The following is a 17098-nucleotide window of genomic DNA, read 5'->3' as shown; positions in this document are numbered from 1 at the left end:
TAAGCATACGCCGCTCACTTCTGCTATTTAGTGCTGGAGATGTGGAGAGATGGGGGTCCTCTTCTCAGAGTACATGTGTCCCAGCGTCTCCATCAGATACCGCTGCTCTGCTAATGTGCTGGAGGAGGATTCAGACGCTCAACGACTGTGTGTGCTGGAAACAGAATAACGGCCTATACTGCAGCCCCAGCAGGGAAGCGATGCCTCTAACACGACCCTAAAGGAAGATTGTGCAAAATAAACTGATCATGAACAAAATAATCAAACCATACCAACAGTGAGAACGGACTGTTTGTGTTTTCAGCAGTTTCATAGAGCATAAATGGAACTAAGGTGCCTGCATACACATCACTAGTGATGCTGGTCCAGATCGAGGGAGATCGTGTGGGCGGCACGGAGGGACACTATTGCTGTACAGATACTCTCTTGTATATACAAACTGTGCCTGAAGGCACAGCACACTGGGCTCTCTGGGGTCACTTGTCCCTTAAAGTGTACCCGAGGCGATATGTGACATGAGATAAACGTGTATGTACAGTACAAAACATATAAATAACCAGGCTGTTCTACTTTATTTATTTTGCTGCTTAAAAGAGTTAATTTCTAGGTATGGAAGTGACAGTTTCTATCTTGTTGGGAATACAGTAAACCTCACTGATCAGCAAATTACAGCCATAAAGGTTTTCCTGGCAGAATACAACTTCTGAGGGCAAACTCTGGGACACTTAATAGGCTGCCACTTATTAGAAACAGTAAAACATTCAACCTACTTTGTAAATATTTAAATATAAAAGAAAACCCGGGAATACTTAAAAGGGTCGTTCCCACACCGCTGTCCTCGGTCTTCTCCCTCTTTGTTGCCGGGTCCTGTAACTGTGGCCAGTCGGTGCATGCGCAGTGCGCACCTCTGCGTCTGCTTTATGGGACCCGGTAACAAAGAGGGAGAAGACTGAGGACAGCGGCGTGGGAGTGATCCGTGCGGATGGGGCTGGAGGGGAGCCACAGGTATGTATAAAAAAACTAAATAATCTCATCTCTGGTATTCTTGAAAGTGAACCAGAGATGAAAATAAACTGATGATATACACTATTATATTTATCCTCCTACTCCTAAAAATGAGTATCCCAGGGTTTTCTTTTATAGGTATTTATATAAAACTTGTTAATAATCTCATCTCTGGTTGCCTTTAAAGCAAACCTGTTTGCAAAGGCCACAATGAGGTACTTAGGAGGGGGAAACCTCTTCATCCCCGGTCCTCGTATGTCTGCCTGTTCCAGTGCTGGGATCCCCGAAAGAGTGGCCTCCCTGCACATGATCATTAGCAAAGCAGCGCGGACCCAATCCGGCTTTTTCCGAAGAAAGCCGAGCAGGTCCGTGGTACTGTGCCTGCATGAACGGTCAACAAGGCTCTTTTTTTGGGCATCCCCGTGCTGGAAGGGGCCTGTAGAGGAAGATGAGGGAAGCCTCTGCGGGGGGGCTAGGGTTCATTAGACACCAGGGAGCTGTATGGGGGGGGGCACTAGACACCAGGGAACTGTATAGGGACGGGAGGGGTGCATTAGACAGCATAAGAACTTTATAAAAGAAGGGAGGTGGCCACCAAGGCTGTGGAGTCGGGGCAGTTTTAGGTACCTAGAGTCGGTGGTTTCATAAACTGAGGAGTCACTACACGTTTGAGGTTGGCCTGCTTGGTGATGGTACAGATGGTTAAGTATATATCGGTGGTAGAGATAGGTAAGTATATATGGGATGGCACAGATGAGTAAGTCTACATGGGATGGCACATTATGGGTAAGTATATATGGGACGGCACAGATGGGTAAGTTTATATGGGATGGCACAGATGGGTAAGTAGATATGGGATGGCACAGATGGGTAAGTTTATATGGGATGGCACAGATGGGTAAGTAGATATGGGATGGCACAGATGGGTAAGTTTATATGGGATGGCACAGATGGGTAAGTTTATATGGGATGGCACAGATGGGTAAGTAGATATGGGATGGCACCGATGGGTAAGTAGATATGGGATGGCACCGATGGGTAAGTAGATATGGGATGGCACGGATGGGTAAGTATATACCTGTACACTTGCCCATCTGTGCCATCCTGTATATACCTACCCATCTGTGACACCCGCACAGATGGGTGAATATATACAGGATGGCACAGATGGGTAAGTGTACAGGTAGAGCACAATATGCGCTCAGCGAGTGATTACACGTGTTCGTAAGATGCCCCGCGCTGCATAAATCAGCACAGTTGGCGGGTATTATGTCATTACGTTTGATTTACATACTAATTTGGATGTAAAATATTTTGTTTCTGCTACTTTGTTTATTATCTCCCACAAATGACTCTCCAGTCAAGTATAATCTGTTGTAGCCGCGCGGATAGATAGTGTTTATGGCTGCTTTCTTTTTTAATATAGCTCAGCAGCGCTGGAGATTAGGGCTTGTCTTCCATTCACAAGCAGGATGCCGCGCTCATCTTAATTGAGACGAGAGAATCCAGGAAACATTGAAATGCACGAGAGCAAACTTCCCTCAAAGATGAATGTGCCCGATAGGCATTGCCAGGCTGGGGAAACAAAGGCGCACTCAATAACTAATGCATTCTCTTTCTGTTTAATAGTTCATTTCAGGCGTTAAATCATTTGTCATTGTTTTCAAAGAGTGGGGATGAAAGATGAGACGACGTGGGACTTGATTCCGCTCCTACAGTTATTTCTCCTGAGCTCACGGCACGCCTGCCGAAGAAACCCTTTAAATCTTTAATTTTTCCAGTAAATTTACATTTACCGTATTACCTTTCATTTTTCTAAAGGCCAGTTCCGCCCAAAAGCTTCTTCTTCCGTTTTTCTGGTATAGGGTAGAGAGAGCCATTGTAGCGATCACAAACACAGAGAATGCTCTTGAAAGTGGAGCTGTTGTACCTCCCATCCTATGAAAAATGTAGGCTAGGAAACACGTCATAGGTGACATGTGATAGGTGCTGCATTCTCTGCTCTCTAGTGGATTATCCATGGAAATACAATGTTTTCAGGTGAGTGGTGACGGCTGCTTAGCTTGCCTGTCACACCTTTGTAGGGCTGGGAAAGATCTGTCTAGCACTGAAAACCAACTATTTATAGTAGTAGCAGTGGAGTATTATACCGTGTTAGCCATCAGTAAAAGCAAGAAGTTTTGAGTCAGGGTGATACCATTTATTGGCTGACTTAAAGGGAACCTGAAGTGAGTAAAATTATTTAAAATAAACACATGATGTAGCTGCAAATGAATATTACATACTAACCTCACTGTCAGTTCCTCTCAGAAGCTCACCATTTTCTTCTTACAGTGATCCCTACCAGTTCTGACAATATTTTGTCAGAACTGAAATATACCAGTTGCAGTCAGTTCTATATCAGCAGCTGTCAGTTACAACTGAATGTGCAAGGTAATGTCCATGTTTCCCTATGGATCAAGTGGGTGATATTACAGTTTAACCGTGTGCTGACCAGGAAGCTGTTAGGGAGTAATGGCCATTTTTAAAATGGAGGACGGAGAAATCCATTGATCACAGTGGACAAATGGGATGCAGGAGAGGAGAAAGAGATTGAGGAGTAGACTACACAGGAGGTAAGTATGTCCTGTGTATGGTTATTTTGTCTTTTTATTTTCAGTTCAGGTTCTCTTTAAAATATTAGGGTAAGCATTTGGCTGTTCTTTCATCAGACTCCAATCTTGCATGTGTGTGAATAAGAGGACTTTGTGATTCTGAGGTTAGGATATATTTGCAGTGTTCTCCTCAGAATATTTTTCCATCCGGGTGCCATTAAAAAGTAGTTGGGTGGCATGCAGAGGCGTAACAATAGACCCTGCAAGGGATGCAGCAGCAGGGGGGACCCAGGAGCCACAGGGGGCCCTGTCCTGAGACTGACAACTAAGGGCAAGGAGAGAAAAAGCTTTCTGCTCTCTCTCTACACAATTGGTCTATTGACTGCATCTGCTCAGCCACTGATAGGGATCGATACAAAATTTTGCAAACAAAGATTTATAGACAGTCCCTATTTAGTGTTCAGCAGGGTCTTGTGTACAGCGTTGTTCTAGCCCCTGGGAGGGGAGGGGTTATTGGCGGGAGGGGTCCCCATCCAAAGTTTTGCAGGGGGGCCCAGTGATTTCTAGTTATGCATCCAGTTAGTGGCATGAAAAAGTTGATGGGTGGGGCGAGATGAGAGAATGCAGGGCCAGCGCTTTTTTGCACAACTCTGCTTACAGCATAGGAGGAGGTGAGCCGATGTCAGCCAGGTGCTCACCAAAACTAGCCAGGTGGCGCACCCAGTTAAAAAAGCCTGGGGAGGACCCTGCATTTGATATGCAATATCGAAGGTGTCTCAATGACAAAGTGCATTGCCCCACAACTGCCAACCATATTTCAGTTTACCATGCTGAAATCGGTGACAATGTCAGACTGATTTATGTGAATAGCTAATATTGTAATGCACACAGTCGCTACATTTTTAAACAGATGGTCACCCCTGGAACCAATCGCTCATACCCATAAAAAAAAAAGGGTTCGGGTTTGTAGGCCTAAGTGTAAGTTGTTACAAAATAGTATAAAATGTAACTTTTACTCTACACTGATTCTTTGACATGTACTGTATATGCCATTGTGACACAATGGCAGCCTAACGCACGTTTCAGCAACCCTATAACAGTCGCTTCTTCAGATACAAGAGATTGCAGTTCAGCAAACATGACCATAAGCATTGAAGAACAGTACCAAAATGACAGTAGTCAAATTCATCCAGAGGTGCACAAGGTATCCATTTTCCTAGACAAATGTCCAATTGGGTAAAGGAACAATACCAAGATTGATCTGCTAGTCTATAAAAGGTGACCCTTCTATAATAGTAATAAAGATCGGACCCGTTGGTAGAGTGGAGTGTGGTACCAAGTACAGGTACGAGTGGCCAAACGGCTAAACGCTGTCTCATGGATTGTGTGTAATATGATAAATTAACTAAACCCTCTACAGTGTGAAAACCTGTCCAGTCTTGGTTTTTGTTTTGTTTTTCCATGGGTATGGGTATTTTGGGGTACCAACTCTTTTTAACACCTCATCCTGTGAATTTGTTGAAAGTCACTAAAGCTATAGAATGTGTGATGCGGACGCTGCAGCATGTTACATAGTTACATAATTATTTGGGTTGTAAAAAGACATACGTCCATCGAGTTCAACCAGAGAACAAAGTACAACACCAGCCTGCTCCCTCACATATCCCTGTTGATCCAGAGGAAGGCAAAAAACCCTTACAAGGCATGGTCCAATTAGCCCCAAAAGGGAAAAAATTCCTTCCCGACTCCAGATGGCAATCAAATAAAATCCCTGGATCAACATCACTGGGCATTACCTAGTAATTGTAGCCATGGATGTCTTTCAATGCAAGGAAAGCATCTAAGCCCCCTTTAATGCAGGTATAGAATTTGTCATAACGACTTCCTGTGGCAATGCATTCCACATCTTAATAACTCTTACTGTAAAGAACCTTTTCCTAAATAAATGGCTAAAATGTTTTTTCTCCATACGCAGATCATGTCCTCTAGTCCTTTGAGAAGGCCTAGGGACAAAAAGCTCATCCGCCAAGCTATTATATTGCCCTCTGATGTATTTATACATGTTAATTAGATCCCCTCTGAGGCGTCTTTTCTCTAGACTAAATAAACCCAGTTTATCTAACCTTTCTTGGTAAATGAGACCTTCCATCCCATGTATAAATTTTGTTGCTCGTCTCTGCACCTGCTCTAAGACTGAAATATCTTTCCTGTAATATGGTGCCCAGAACTGAATTCCATATTCTAGATGTGGCCTTACTAGAGAGTTAAACAGGGGCAATATTATGCTAGCATCTCGAGTATTTATTTCCCTTTTAATGCATCCCAAAATGTTATTAGCTTTAGCTGCAGCGGCTTGGCATTGAATACGATTATTTAACTTGTTGTCGATGAGTACTCCTAAGTCCTTCTCCAAGTTTGATGTCCCAAAATGTATCCCATTTATTTTGTATGGTGCTACCATGTACTGCGCTGGAGAAATAAGGCGGAATAAGTTTAATGGCAATTTTCCTGACCAGAGAGGAAAGTTATTACCGGTGGATTCTTCATAAGAGCCAAAGCCAGACGTTATACCAAAAACTAGAAGTTGTTTCGGCAGAGGAGACAAGCAGGGGGTTCACTCCTTGTTTCAGTGCTCTTGTTTTCCAAACGATGTACATAATATCCTTTAACCACATGTAAAAGGTACTTGAATTGAAAGGGATATGGAGGCTACCGTATTTATTTCCTTTTAAACAATGCAAATTGCCTGGCAGTCCTGCTGATCCTCTGCCTCTAATGCTGGCCATACATTGACCATCAGATAGATACTTCTCTAATCAAATCTGATCAGAGGGATCAATTTGGATCAATTTCCTGGCCACACACTGCACAGAAATTACCCAGAGTTTTTATTATGAAATCTATTGGAAATCATCTTGGTGCCAATACTCGCCGAGCCCCCCTTCCCCCCCCCTGCCCCCAGTGTGAAGTACACCTTGTCGAAGGGGCTCTTGGCCACCTCCTTCTGCACCAGCTAGAGCAGGGGTAGGGAACCTTGGCTCTCCAGCTGTGATAAAACTACAAATCCCAGCATGCATTTGCCTTTACTAATCATGGCTGTGGCTGTCAAAATCCTGCAATGCATTGTGGGACTTGGAGTTCCTTAACAGCTGGAGAGCCAAGGTTCCCTACCCCTGAGCTAGAGTGCCAGTACCACATGACTCGGTAGATGTTGGGACATCATGTACGCATCAGTGTCCCGTGGTACCAGCACTCCCAATGACGGTGGACACCGGAGGAGGCCAGGAGTAGAGCCGGCACAGTGGTAAGGATTTAAGACACTGAGCGTTGGGGGGATGACCCTTTATACTTGGGAGGAAACTTGGTGGGTCCTCACGATATTGAGATTTTTTTCTCCTTTCCCAATCTAACCATTTGGCTGTTTTTGCCCAGAAATCAATCGCAAAAATCAATCCAATGGCCATGATGCTGCACCAATTTGATTCAATTATCCAAGCAGAAGGTCGATCAGACTGCAATATTGCGTAATATATGGGCACCCTAATACTTTTAGCTACAGACACTGAACAAGCATGTAAATCAGAGATTTTATTTTTTTTGCCTGGGTTTGCTGCATGCTTGTTTCGGGTGTGCAGCCAAAGAGATCAGCAGGGATGCCAGGCAACTGGTATTGTTTAAAAGGAAATAAATATGGCAGCCACAATATTCCTCTCACTTCAGTTGTCCTTTAAAGAGAATCTGTATTGTTAAAATCACACAAAAGTAAACATACCAGTGCGTTAGGCGACATCTCCTATTACCCTCTGTCACAATTTCGCCGCTCCCCGCTGCATTAAAAGTGGTTAAAAACAGTTTTAAAAAGTTTGTTTATAAACAAACAAAATGGCCACCAAAACAGGAAGTAGGTTGATGTACAGTATGTCCACACATAGAAAATACATCCATACACAAGCAGGCTGTATACAGCCTTCCTTTTGAATCTCAAGAGATCATTTGTGTGTTTCTTTCCCCCTGCAGAATCTCATGCACTGAAGTTTCAGGCTGCTCTTTTCTTCCTGCAAACAGCTTTGCCCTTGTCTGTAATTCCTCACTATGTGAAAGCCCAGCCAGCTCAGAGGACGATTTATCCAGCTTGTAAAAGATAAGAGAGAAGAGAGAAGCTGCTCTAATCTAAATAATACACAGGCAGTGTGCATAGAGGGGCCTGGAAGGGGGAGTTCATAGCAGAACCACAACACTGAAGAACTTGGCAGCCTTCCAGACACAGGCTGACAAGTCTGACAAGAGAGAGATAAGTTGATTTATTACAGAGACTGTGATAGTACAAAGTGCTGCAGTAAGCCAGAACACATTAGAATAGCTTTTTGCTATTTTTCACTTGTAGGATGATAAAAAACAGGATGCAATTTTTGTTACGGAGTCTCTTTAAGATTACACTAATAAAATTATTTGCAAGACTAAAAGCTGAAGCTTTTAGCCATAGAAATAAATTTCTTCTGTTAAATGACTGGATTAAGCATTTAAATGTTTGCACAACTTTGTCAGGTAACACGACAGGAGTTTAAGACTTCAAAGGTTTGGCAAGTGACCCCCGAGGCTGCTCGGGTTGTTATTTCAGAGTCCCGCTGGGAACAAGAACTCCAAACACTCCCAGCTCTTTCATGAATCCTGACCAACAGGAGAGAAGAAGGAAACCTTAAAAATAATTGATTACAGCATTTCTTTTAACCGCTTTTAGAAACTCTATTTTCATTATCCATGGCTTAAAGCTGCTGGCCTAATACACGGATTAGCGAGTTTCTAGTTTCTGCCGCATTTAAATATTCAAACTTCAAATCAAAGTGAAATTTTAGCTTGGTTAATGCTCCATGGATCCAGTCTAATGCTGGGTACACACGTTGCGATTTCCCGCTCGATCCGCGGAATCGATTGGATCGATTCGATTATTTCCAACATGTTCGATCGTGTTTCGATGGATACAGCCGCCGATTTTGCATATTAAGTATTCAAAATCGCCGGCTGTATCCATCGAAACACGATCGAACATGTTGGAAATAATCGAATCGATCCCGCGGATCGTGCGGGAAATCACAACGTGTGTACCCAGCATAAGGAACACTGGGATCTAGTTGCGGGCCGACCTCAATGTCTAGAGGCCACCTTCCTTATAAAACCCCCTGGTGTCTAATTGCCCCCTCCAACCCATGCACAGTTCCCTGGTGTCTAGTTGTCCTCCCTCGCTTATACAGTTCCCTGGTGCCTAGTGGTCCCCCTTCCCCTATACAGTTCCCAAGTGTCTAGTGGGCCCCACCATTCCCCTATACAGCTCCCTAGTGTTTAGTGCTTTGCCAAATCTTTCCCATAAGGCTTCCCTGGTGATGTAGGGTTTCCCCCTCCCCCAATATAGCTTCCATGGTGGTCTAAAGGGGGCCAAACATAATGTAAAGTAGGGAAACCACTTGAGGGACAAATTGAATGGCTCAGAGGGCCAGATTTGACCCACGGGCCAGAGATGGACACGTATGATTTAGAGAAAGTCCAAACAGAGTAGGGCAGCATTCACAAGTCAGGCGAGCACCTGTCTACAGCCCATGGTGAGTGCTAGCAAGCGCTGGACGGTGAATTATGTGATCCCACACTGCTTCTGTCTGCTACACTTTATGAACATATGGCATCTTCTGAAATAGTGGCTTTATCTGGGAGTTGGATTCATGGCACCTTACTTAACCACTTGAGGACCTAGGGCTTTCTACCCCTTAAGGACCGGCCACTTTTTTTCCATTCAGACCACTGCAGCTTTCACGGTTTATTGCTCGCTCATACAACCTACCACCTAAATGAATTTTGGCTCCTTTTCTTGTCACTAATAAAGCTTTCTTTTGGTGCTATTTGATTGCTCCTGCGATTTTTACTTTTTATTATATTCAGCAAAAAAGACATGAATTTTGGCAAAAAAATGATTTTTTTAACTTTCTGTGCTGACAGTTTTCAAATAAAGTAAAATTTCTGTATACATGCAGTGCGAAAAATGTGGACAAACGTGTTTTTGATTAAAAAAAAAACCCATTCAGTGTATATTTATTGGTTTGGGTAAAAGTTATAGCGTTTACAAACTATGGTGCAAAAAGTGAATTTTCCCATTTTCAAGCATCTCTGACTTTTCTGACCCTCTGTCATGTTTCATGAGGGGCTAGAATTCCAGGATAGTATAAATACCCCCCAAATGACCCCATTTTGGAAAGAAGACATCCCAAAGTATTCACTGAGAGGCATAGTGAGTTCATAGAAGATATTATTTTTTGTCACAAGTAAGCGGAAAATGACACTTTGTGAAGAAAAAAAAAAGTTTCCATTTCTTCTAACTTGCGACAAAAAAAAATGAAATCTGCCACGGACTCACCATGCCCCTCTCTGAATACCTTGAAGGGTCTACTTTCCAAAATGGGGTCATTTGTGGGGTGTGTTTACTGTCCTGACATTTTGGGGGGTGCTAAATTGTAAGCACCCCTGTAAAGCCTAAAGGTGCTCATTGGACTTTGGACCCCTTAGCGCAGTTAGGCTGCAAAAAAGTGCCACACATGTGGTATTGCCGTACTCAGGAGAAGTAGTATAATGTGTTTTGGGGTGTATTTTTACACATACCCATGCTGGGTGGGAGAAATATCTCTGTAAATGACAATTTGTTAATATTTTTTACACACAATTGTCCATTTACAGAGATCTTTCTCCCACTCAGCATGGGTATGTGTAAAAATACACCACAAAACACATTATACTACTTCTCCTGAGTACGGCGATACCACATGTGTGGCACTTTTTTGCACCCTAACTGCGCTAAAGGGCCCAAAGTCCAATGAGTACCTTTAGAATTTCACAGGTCATTTTGAGAAATTTCGTTTCAAGACTACTCCTCACGGTTTAGGGCCCCTAAAATGCCAGGGCAGTATAGGAACCCCACAAATGACCCCATTTTAGAAAGAAGACACCCCAAGGTATTCCGTTAGGAGTATGGTGAGTTCATAGAAGATTTTATTTTTTGTCAAAAGTTAGCGGAAAATGACACTTTGTGAAAAAACACAATTAAAATCAATTTCCGCTAACTTTTGACAAAAAATAAAATCTTCTATGAACTCACCATACTCCTAACGGAATACCTTGGGGTGTCTTCTTTCTAAAATGGGGTCATTTGTGGGGTTCCTATACTGCTCTGGCATTTTAGGGGCCCTAAACCGTGAGGAGTAGTCTTGAAACGAAATTTCTCAAAATGACCTGTGAAATTCTAAAGGTACTCATTGGACTTTGGGCCCTTTAGCGCAGTTAGGGTGCAAAAAAGTGCCACACATGTGGTATCGCCATACTCGGGAGAAGTAGTACAATGTGTTTTGGGGTGTATTTTTACACATACCCATGCTGGGTGGGAGAAATACCTCTGTAAATGGACAATTGTGTGTAAAAAAATCAAAAGATTGTCATTTACAGAGGTATTTCTCCCACCCAGCATGGGTATGTGTAAAAATACACCCCAAAACACATTATACTACTTCTCCCGAGTACGGCGATACCACATGTGTGGCACTTTTTTGCACCCTAACTGCGCTAAAGGGCCCAAAGTCCAATGAGTACCTTTAGGATTTCACAGGTCATTTTTGTTTCAAGACTACTCCTCACGGTTTAGGGCCCCTAAAATGCCAGGGCAGTATAGGAACCCTACTAATGACCCCATTTTAGAAAGAAGACACCCCAAGGTATTCCGTTAGGAGTATGGTGGGTTCATAGAAGTTTTTATTTTTTTGTCACAAGTTAGCGGAAATTGATTTTAATAGTTTTTTTTCACAAAGTGTCATTTTCCGCTAACTTGTGACAAAAAATAAAATCTTCTATGAACTCACCATACTCCGTACGGAATACCTTTGGGTGTCTTCTTTCTAGAATGGGGTCATTTGTGGGGTTCCTATACTGCCCTGGCATTTTAGGGGCCCTAAACCGTGAGTAGTCTTGAAACCAAATGTCGCAAAATGACCTGTGAAATCCTAAAGGTACTCATTGGACTTTGGGCCCCTTAGCGTACTTAGGGTGTAAAAAAGTGCCACACATGTGGTACCGCCGTACTCAGAAGTGGTATAATGCGTTTTGGGGTGTATTTTTACACATACCCATGCTAAGTGGGAGAAATATCTCTGTAAATGACAATTGTTTGATTTTTTTACACACAATTGTCCATTTACATAGAAATTTCTCCCATCCAGCATGGGTATGTGTAAAAATACACCCCAAAACACATTATACTACTTTTCCTGAGTACGGCGGTACGACATGTGTGACAATTTTTTGCAGCCTAGGTGCGCTAAGGGGCCCAACGTCCTATTCACAGGTCATTTTGAAGCATTTGTTTTCTAGACTACTCCTCGCGGTTTAGGGCCCCTAAAATGCCAGGGCAGTATAGGAACCCCACAAGTGACCCCATTTTAGAAAGAAGACACTCCAAGGTATTCCGTTAGGTGTATGGCGAGTTCATAGAAGATTTTATTTTTTGTCACAAGTTAGTGAAAAATGACACTTTGTGAAAAAAAACCAATAAAAATTAATTTCCGCTAACTTTTGACAAAAAATAAAATCTTCTATGAACTCGTCATACACCTAACAGAATACCTTGGGGTGTCTTTTTTTCTAAAATGGGGTCACTTGTGGGGTTCCTATAACCGCCCTGGCATTTTACAGGCCCAAAACCGTGAGTAGTCTGGAAACCAAATGTCTCAAAATGACTGTTCAGGGGTATAAGCATCTGCAAATTTTGATGACAGGTGGTCTATGAGGGGGCGAATTTTGTGGAACCGGTCATAAGCAGGGTGGCCTTTTAGATGACAGGTTGTATTGGGCCTGATCTGATGGATAGGAGTGCTAGGGGGGTGACAGGAGGTGATTGATGGGTGTCTCAGGGGGTGGTTAGAGGGGAAAATAGATGCAATCAATGCACTGGGGAGGTGATCGGAAGGGGGTCTGAGGGGGATCTGAGGGATTGGCCGAGTGATCAGGAGCCCACACGGGGCAAATTGGGGCCTGATCTGATGGGTAGGTGTGCTAGGGGGTGACAGGAGGTGATTGATGGGTGTCTCAAGGTGTGATTAGAGGGGGGAATAGATGCAAGCAATGCACTGGCGAGGTGATCAGGGCTGGGGTCTGAGGGCATTCTGAGGGTGTGGGCGGGTGATTGAGTGCCCTAGGGGCAGATAGGGGTCTAATCTGATAGGTAGCAGTGACAGGGGGTGATTGATGGGTAATTAGTGGGTGTTTAGGGTAGAGAATAGATGGAAACATTGCGCTTGGGTGGTGATCTGATGTCGGATCTGCGGGCGATCTATTGGTGTGGGTGGGTGATCAGTTTGCCCGCAAGGGGCAGGTTAGGGGCTGATTGATGGGTGGCAGTGACAGCGGGTGATTGATGGGTGGCAGTGACAGGGGGTGATTGATGGGTGGCAGTGACAGGGGGTGATTGATGGGTGATTGATAGGTGATTGACAGGTAATCAGTGGGTTATTACAGGGGAGAACAGATGTAAATATTGCACTGGCGAATTGATAAGGGGGGGTCTGAGGGCAATCTGAGTGTGTAGGCGGGCGATTGGGTGCCCGCAAGGGGCAGATTAGGGTCTGATCTGATGGGTAACAGTGACAGGTGGTGATAGGTGGTGATAGGGGGTGATTGATGGGTAATTAGTGGGTTTTTAGAGGAGAGAATAGATGTAAACGCTGCGCTTGGGTGGTGATCTGATGTCGGATCTGCGGGCGATCTATTGGTGTGGGTGGGTGATCAGATTGCCCGCAAGGGGCAGGTTAGGGGCTGATTGTTGGGTGGCAGTGACAGGGGGTGATTGATGGGTGATAGGTGATTGGCAGGTGATTGACAGGTGATCAGTGGGTTATTACAGGGAAGGACAGATGTAATTAATGCACTGGCGAATTGATAAGGGGGGGGGGGGTGTCTGAGGGCAATCTGAGCGTGTGGGCGGGTGATTGGGTGCCCGCAAGGGGCAGATTAGGGTCTGATCTGATAGGTAACAGTGACAGGTGGTGATAGGAGGTGATTGATGGGTGATTGATGGGTAATTAGTGGGTGTTTAGAGAAGATAACAGATGTAAACAATACATTTGGGAGGTAATCTGACGGCGGGTTTGCGGGCGATCTAATGGTGTGGGTGGGTGATCAGATTGCCCGCAAGGGGCAGGTTAGGGGTTGATTGATGGGTGGCAGTGACAGGGGGTGATTGATGGGTGATAGGTGATTGGCAGGTGATTGACAGGTGATCAGTGGGTTATTACAGGGAAGAGCAGATGTAATTAATGCACTGGTGAATTGATAAGGGGGGGTCAGAGGGCAATCTGAGCGGATGGGCGGGTGATTGGGTGCCCGCAAGGGGCAGATTAGGGTCTGATCTGATAGGTAAAAGTGACAGGTGGTGATAGGGGGTGATTGATGGGTGATTGATGGGTAATTAGTGGGTGTTTAGAGGAGAGAATAGATGTAAACAATGGATTTGGGAGGTGATCTGATGTCGGATCTGCGGGCGATCTATTGGTGTGGGGGGGTGATCAGATTGCCCGCACGGGGCAGGTTAGGGGCTGGCTGATGGGTGGCAGTGACAGTGGGTGATTGACGGGTGATTGATGGGTGATTGACAGGTGATTGACAGGTGATCAGGGGGATAGATGCATACAGTAAACAGGGGGGGGGGGTCTGGGGAGAATCTGAGGGGTGGGGGGTGATCAGGAGGGGGCAGGGAGCAGGGTGGGGGATAAAAAAAAAATAGCGTTGACAGATAGTGACAGGGAGTGATTGATGGGTGATTAGGGGGGTGATTGGGTGCAAACAGGGGTCTGGGGGGTGGACAGGGGGGGGGGGGTCTGATGGGTGCTGTGGGCGATCTGGGGCAGGGGGGGGGGAGAAATCAGTGTGCGTTGGTGCAGACTAGGGTGGCTGCAGCCTGCCCTGGTGGTCCCTCGGACACTGGGACCACCAGGGCAGGAGGCAGCCTGTATAATACACTTTGTAAACATTACAAAGTGTATTATACACTTTGTATGCGGCGATCGCGGGGTTAACATCCCGCCGGCGCTTCCGTATAGCCGGCGGGATGTTGCGGCGGGTGAGCGGCGCCAGGCAGAGGCGGAGGATCGCGTCACTGATGACGCGATCGCTCCGCCCATGCCCCTACAAGGACCGCCGTCAATTGTCAATACGGCGGTCCTTGCGGGGTGCACTTCCCGGCCGCCAATTGTACATACGGCGGTCGGGAAGTGGTTAAAGTGGTATGAAACTGAGCATTTCTGCTTTGCTTTAAAACATTCTTTACAGCAAAAAAGGTACTACCAGTAAAAAACACTGGTAGCAGAACAGCTTTCAAATAGTTAAACACAGCACTTTGTTCTTCACAGGAAAGTGTAGGGTTGTTGTTGAACTTGAGGAAGTGATCACAGTAGTAGCTGATAAGAAAACAAAGAAGATAATATAAACATTGCTAGAAGTGTATCAGCTGAATACCAGCCAAAAGTGTACACAGGAGAAGACACATACTCACTGGTTGCATAGTAATATATAAATACAGGAGCTATGCAGTAAAATGCAATCACATCTTTCATAGCAAATAAACTGTATTTTGGGAACTTGTCATTTGTAAACAGACAATACTTGTGCACAAAAGCAAATATGAAAACTGTATGGGTAATAATAAGTAGGAAAATAAGTTTTTGTTGAATGTTATGTCGCAGTTTAATACCTCTTTAAAGTAAGCTTGTGAGATCCACCATCCCAAATGGGCAGCACGGTGGCGTAGTGGTTAGCACTCTCGCCTTGCAGCGCTGGGTCCCTGGTTCAAATCCCAGCCAGGGCACTATCTGCAAGGAGTTTGTATGTTCTCTCCGTGTCTGCGTGGGTTCCCTCCGGGCACTCCGGTTTCCTCCCACATTCCAAAAACATACAGATAAGTTAATTGGCTCCCCCTAAAAATTGGCCCTAGACTACAGTACTTACACTACATAATATAGACATATGGCAATGGTAGGGATTAGATTGTGAGCTCCTTTGAGGGACAGTTAGTGACAAGACTATATATATACATACACTGTACAGCGCTGCGTAATATGTCGGCGCTATATAAATACTAAATAATAATAATAATAATAATCCCAAACTAGGGAAAGATCAAGCTTCACCTGTACAGTCTTATCCTCCCCAAAACACCTCACTCACTTCTTACCCATGAGTGGGGCAGTCTGCGTCCCTCTGCATTTCTGGCTCATCAGTGGTAAGGATGTAACATATGGGTCAAGCCTGGTACGCAAGACTGCCACCGCCCACACTCTGCACCAGTCCAAGGGTGGGGTAAGGAGGTGAGTGGGAGGAGGGACAAGCCATGATCATCAGATTGGAGAGTGCCTGGGGACAGAGATGCAGACACGCACCAGCTGTAGCGGCAGTCGCGATAAGGAGATGAATGTTGAGCCTTAAAAGGAAATCTGTTTGCTCATTTGCTAAACTCAATTCACCTTACTGCTTAAAAGCCCAATCTACACCATACGATTCTTTGTGTGATTGTATTTACGATCCGATTAAATCAGACATGTCTGATCGGGATTCGATTTGCCATTGCAAAACAATGGCAAATCGAATTGAATCGAATCCCCGATCGGACATGTCTGATTTTAATCGGATCATAAATAGAATCGTAATTGAATCGCACAAACAATCGTATAGTGTAGATGGGGCTAAACAGTAGCCAATACTGAAGTACTTTAACTTGCATCTGTAAATGTGCCTTAAAGTGGAATTGTCAGCCATAAAATCAAATTCCATTTAACCCACTGCTCTGTGCTTATTATGTAGTCTACATGCATTCTGCATTGCAATATAGTCATAAATGTGTCTGCTGTAATGAATCTTATCTCAGTCAGCCTGGCTCTATCTTGGTACATTGCTGGGGAGAGGGAATCTTGTTATCGACCCCTCCCACATTCCTGCTCCTCACTGATTGGCTGAGGACTGTTCAGTGTGACATAAGGCTGAGAAGAGAATTACACCTCACCCCTCTGCAGAAGTTGCTGAAATATGGTCTATGCGATGCTCACGTGTTTACGATACAAGCAAGATAGGACAGTGCAGTTTTTAAAACAGAGCTCAATAGGAAGGAGGACATCAAGTCGCAGGCGGTAAAGATGGAAAATGCCTGGAACAGGTTTCTCTTTATTATATAAAATTCTCTGAAATCAAAATGTGGACAGTACAATACATGTTATATAAGTAGAACAAGGATTTATCTACTTATGTATGGCTGTCCTTGCTGCTTTAAAGAGAGAGACACCATAACAGCATATTTTAGAATGTAGTAAATTATTCAGGATGCCTACTTTTATGCTATATGTATATATTGCTGTATATTAACCCGGACCTCCCAGTGATACTTGGCCCAGGCTTTTTAGTTATGCAGCCTTCTGCCTCACAGCATTCTG

General features: G+C 44.4%; 1 protein-coding gene across 4 annotated transcripts in view; it reads left to right on the top strand.

Moving 5' to 3' along the window:
• The window catches only part of APP (amyloid beta precursor protein), a 323251-nt gene that overhangs the window by 229851 nt on the left and 76302 nt on the right, over positions 1–17098 (top strand). The gene's annotated exons all lie outside the window — the stretch shown is intronic.

This window comes from Hyperolius riggenbachi, chromosome 2, assembly GCF_040937935.1.
Source record: "Hyperolius riggenbachi isolate aHypRig1 chromosome 2, aHypRig1.pri, whole genome shotgun sequence".
Taxonomy (NCBI): Eukaryota; Metazoa; Chordata; class Amphibia; order Anura; family Hyperoliidae; genus Hyperolius; species Hyperolius riggenbachi.
This window is presented reverse-complemented; position numbering and strand designations above follow the sequence as displayed.